We start from the raw sequence: 6,000 nt of genomic DNA on the forward strand, positions 1-6,000 counted from the left end.
AATTACATAATACACTGTTAATAGGGGGATTGGTAATGTAGTTTGTTAAATATAATGTACATCTAATGAGTGGAGTGAAATGTCACTATACCTTCTGCTGGCATCTGTAAATACAGTGGCATATCACGGAGAGGGGTAAGTAATGCGGTTGTGTGGCAGGTATTTGGCAGTGAGTTTGTTGGGTAGCAAGCCTACTGCGCATGTCAGAAACAACAATGTGCGTGTGGAGAGGACATAGGATGGAAGTGAAAACTAACCGCACTGACAAGCAGTGACTGCATTCACTGCTTCCAAACAATGCATATAGGGGGTAATTCCAAGTTGATCGCAGCAGGAAATTTTTTAGCAGTTGGGCAAAACCATGTGCACTGCAGGGGAGGCAGATATAACATTTGCAGAGAGAGTTAGATTTGGGTGGGTTATTTTGTTTCTGTGCAGGGTAAATACTGGCTGCTTTATTTTTACACTACAATATAGATTGCAGATTTAACACACCACACCCAAATCTAACTCTCTCTGCACATGTTACATCTGCCTCCCCTGCAGTGCACATGGTTTTGCCCAACTGCTAAAAATTTTCCTGCTGCGATCATCTTGGAATTACCCCCATAGTACAAACCACAAAAATGCCATAGCAGATTCAAAACACTGGCATAAAAACGTCCCAATAACACCAGTATTGGTACATCCTGCCCTTGAATGATGGAATTTCATCAAATAGTTGGCTTTTCTGGGTGGTGTTTGGGTGGATCGGCTGTGTCTTGTTTTGTCTAATTTTGGGTGGTGTGCCTATATGAATGTTTTATCTGCATGTGAAGATTTTAATACATTGCTGAGAACGTGCCAGAGTATGAGCTAACGCAAAATTCAAGTCCTATTACAGAGTAAAAACAATCAGGGAGCCAGCATGCCTTCTCCATACTTTGCAAGGAACACTCTAGGCCGGTGGTTCCAAACTCTCTTGAATCATGGCGCCCTGAGTATCAGCATATTTTTCATGGCACCCCTAGAATAAAGTTTATTATTGATACATTTGGTAATAAAATATTAAATTAAGTAAGGTGTGCCTACCTGTCATCCTTAGATTCAGGCTGCAAGAGCCTCGTGGCACCCAAGGGTGCCTAGGCACATAGCTTGGGGATCACTACTCTAGGCCATGATTGCTTACACACTTGGAATTTATGCAAGACTCATGACTTTGGAGGAGACCACTTGGATCCCAGGAGAATAGTCAACCCTGTTAACGCATGCACACTACTCCCATGAAGTTGGCAGGAGATGGACGTGTTGGCACGATTTGCTGTAAATCATATCAGCATGGCACTGCCTCTGACATAATGCTGTGGCATCAGGGGTGTTAGTGAGCTTAAACAATTTTTTCCCACGGCCCTACTGCTCCCGATGTACGATTGTAACTCCACGCTCCTACCGTTCCCTCACCTGGAGGTGAAGTAGGCAAGTATAACCTTGGGTAATTTGATGAACACTGAGGGTCTAATGATTTTGCGCTACTCAACGGACATTTTGCTCTTCGTAAATGACTAGCTTGGTGCTGCACATAATAAATGTTGCTAAGAAATGGAAGATGGATCATGAATAGTTAATAGAAGTGCATGTGGCTTTTATAGTTAGTCTATAGGTGTGTACACATGGTGAGATCCTTGCTATGACCAATTTTGAATATGCGATTTCCCTTGAACTCCCCCAGAGCTCAGATAGTACAGATTTTGACTATCTTTGCTTGAGATTTTGTCTATGTACGTTTTTGACTAAGTGCCAATTTTGACTATACTTTGTACTAGATAGCACACTAGATAGTCAAGATTGACTTGCCTGCACAGTCTATCTAGCCTTACGATACCAACCCCACAGAAGCGTGCATCGGGATCGAGTCTGTATCGCAAGCTGCATAACACCTTGAGATATGCACTAACTTTTCATAAGATTTTGACTATATAGTCAAAATCTCAGTGGCAAACGCAGGATTTCTAAAGGGGGGTTTCCAAATGCAATCCACAATCTCCCACTCTGCAGATCATGGAATACAGCATTAATATTTAACACTATACAGTACATAGTCTATAGTACAGGCTGTATCAAACATATTTACATAATATAAATAAGTGGCCAGGAAAAGGATAAATATACTATAATTAATAAATAAATATACAAATATAATTGAACCAGTACTGCACTTCCTAAGCACACATTCTCCCACCTCATGGTAAGGCTCCTCTCTCTTCTTCCTGGTAGCTACTCTCTGGTCCAGGTCACTGATTGAGGACTCACATCCACACACACTGCAATTTTGTAGAAGCTGCAACCACTGGGCACTTGCAGCAACTATGCACTGTCCCTTAAACTGAATGATATGGCGGCAGCTCTAGTAATCATATTATATACCATTGCTATTGTTGTCATAATTTGAGCCACTTGCCAAGAGGAGGGGGGGTGGGTTTCTGGGCAACTGGAACCCCCCCTGCGTTTGCCTATGAAATCTTACTGATTTATCTCACCGTGTGTACACACTTTATCAGTGATTTCAGTGCTTTGTTAATTATGGCTTTGTTCATCAAGGAGTGAATAAAGTTCCTTTGATACAAAGACAGAAAATTGTTGACGAGAGGCCCATAAGCCTTGTCTGACTTATAGGTATTCCATCATTCAGGGTGAGTCATGTGATACTTGATTAATGGCTATGTAGCATGTTCTACATATATCAGGTCAAAATAATGCTCCCTTACATAATAAATAAATATATATATATATATATATATATACATATATACATATATACATATATATACACACACTAAGTTCCCTGTTAGGAGTAAACCAGGAAAACAAATATGTAGCAGTAGTGAAATTGGCGCCTTGGAGCTGTTATAACACTCCTAATAATAAAATAGAGTGACCCGATGCCACATACAATCTTATTTTGTAAAACAAACAGTATGTTCCAATACACAAATTTATTAAAACATATAAAAGATCATCTGGTACTGAAATGATATAGTCATCCATAAAACATTTAATCACCACTGACATCCGGTGGTGGTCCACATATGAGCAAGTTTACAGATATTCCTTTTACAAACTCCTTCAAAGACTGTAAATTGGAGGTCACATCACAACAAGAATGATAACCCAGGGTTATTGCTATTCACAAATCCACATCATTGATATCCCTCTCTCTATATATATATATCCCTTCTGTTTTTTGCAGCTCATGGCACTTTATGACCCTAGCAAGTTACTATTGAGTTATGTTTAAATATTCACATCACATCCCAACAGACACTCAACAACCTGCCTCCTCCTTTCCTTGACCACCACTCCCCCCATCCATCTCACCAACTGTGATATCTTTCACCCATGTAACTGGAGATAAAGTAATGGACCTCATCCGCCCCCCCCCCCCCCCAACACCTTCACATTTGACCCCATCCCCTCCCACCTCCTCCGTTACCTCTCTTCTTCTGCCCATCTTGCCCACCTCTACAATCTCTACTCTTTGTTAGGCACTGTCCCTTCTGCCTTCAAGCATGCCCTTGTCTCTCTTATTCTTAAAAACCTGCCTTTAATCCTAACACTCTCTCCAACTACCATCCCATCTCTCTCCTACCTTTCGCCACCAAACTTTTTGAGCATATTGTCTACAACTGCCTTGCTGCCTCTCTTTCCTCCCACTCCCTGCTTGACCCATTCCAGTCTGGCTTCCATCCTCTCCACTCCACTGAAACTGCCCACACAAACGTCTGCAATTACCTCCATGCCACTACTCTCTGCTTATTCTCCTTGACCTCTATGCTGCTTTTGACACTTGGGACCACCCTCTCTTCCTGCAAATCCTTTACTCCATTGGTCTGCATGATACTGCCCTCCTCTGGCTGTCTTCCTACCTTTCTGACCGCTCCTTCTCTGTCTCCTCTCATGACTCCACCTCTTCCGCACTTCTAACTGTAGGTGTCCCCCAAGGTTCTGTTCTTGGACCTCTCCTTTTCTCTCTCTATACATCCTCTTTAGGTGAGCTAATTTCCTTTTTTTAAACTTCCAATATCATCTCTATGCTTATGACACTCAAATCAACCTTCCCCCCCTCTCTCCTGATTCATTTCTCCAGCTGTCTCTCTGCTATCTCTTCTTGGATGTCCCAGTGTTTTCTTAAACTTAACATGTCTAAGATTGAGCTTATCTTCTTCCCATCCATGGCACAACTATCTCCTCTAGCCCTCAAGTACACTCTCTTGGAGTTGTCCTTGACTCCTCCCTCTACTTCAAACCACACATTTAGTATTTCTCACAAACCTACCGTTTCCATCTTGAAAATATATCCAGGATCAGACCCTTTCTCACTCTGGATGCTACTAAAACCCTCATCCACTCACTGCTCATCTCCAGATTGGACTACTGTAATATCCTCCTATCTGGCCTCCCTGACAAACCCCTCTTTCCACTTCAATCTACTCTCAAAGGTGCTGTCCGGCTCATCTTCCACCCCATGCATACTATGTCCATTTCCCTTCTCTTACAAGCCTTAAACTGGCTCCCCTTCTGAATCCAATTCAAGCTTTTCACACTTACTTATCAAGCAGGGCCCTCTTCCCTCATGTGCTTGTCTACTCTCTGCTCCCTACAACGACACCTAACCCTCGCTTTCTGCCAACCTGATGTTTCAGTGTCCTGTCTCCGTATGCAGCAATGTTAATATACCATGTATTTGTCCTATATTGTCTTGTACTATAAGTCATTGTTTTCTTGTTTTACTCATTTTTTATGTACTTTATTAAGGGCTGCTGAACCCCTGTGGCGCCATAACAACAGACGATGATAATAATAATAATAATAATTATAATAAAATACGTTCATACAATACCAAATTGTTTTCAAATGGTCAAAATGCATAAATAAGGTGTTTTAATGTTTTGGGGTTTTTTCACATGCTTTCCAAATTAGATAAATGATCTTGAACACATTTACAGATGCTGTGTGATAGCCACATAACACGATTCAGTCTTGGCTGACCTTCATAGGCTACACCCACTATCATTATATTTGACTAAACATAGATAAAAATGTTTTCATATTGAAAGTAATTAACACATACAGTTATGTAATAAATATCAACACATATAGTTCAGAGAATGTACTTTACTTTTAGTCATTATTGCAAAAAAAGGGGATTTTTTTTCAGTCAGGGACAAATTGTAAAACCTGGGACTGACCCTGGAAATTAGGGAGTTGGCTACTGGGCAGATACAGACAACTAAGAGGCTCTACATGATTTATATGGAAAGAAATACAGTGTGGTGTGAAATTATTCTGAGGGTGCATAAAGTGTCTGTATTTGTGGGAAGCTGCTGAAACCAAATTTACTAGTCTATGCTATTGTGAGTTTTGGGAGGGCTAAAGCGCAAATCTGTCTGGCTTTAATTGGAAATTTCCTCTGCCCACTGGTATTTTTGGCCACAGCAAAAATGGTATCATCATTAGTTTTTGCACTTGAGCCTGATCCATTTTTTAGACACTGATTCAAACCACGCTTCCTTTATGGAGACATATGTTTTGTTTTCCATCTCAGGGACTGTGCAAAGTTTGTTGCTGCTAGCTATCTGCAGCCATTTTGCAGTCTTATCTATAATTATAGTAATACTTGTCTAACTGGATATCTCCATGTACTGTGCAGATCTGTCTCCACGACAGTGTTGATGTAAAAAAAACTGTGACTTGGAATATACGCATCTATGTCTGTGATGGGTAGTCTCTTCCTTGCAGATTTTTTTCCCCCCATTAATTGTAAGAGGTCTTTCAAATCAGTATATGTTATATTAACCTGCAATAAGTTTGTTTACACCATTCCTCAATGCAGTGCTCATTGGTGAATGTTTACAGCATAGTTGCTGTTGTTGCAAGATTCCTGATTTCTGGGAGTCCTCTTGGGCTTAGTGGAAAGTAGACCAGCTTTGACCAGTGAAGTGGGCATCAGAGGGCTGGATGACA

Source organism: Pseudophryne corroboree, chromosome 10 (genome assembly GCF_028390025.1).
Source record: "Pseudophryne corroboree isolate aPseCor3 chromosome 10, aPseCor3.hap2, whole genome shotgun sequence".
NCBI lineage: Eukaryota > Metazoa > Chordata > Amphibia > Anura > Myobatrachidae > Pseudophryne > Pseudophryne corroboree.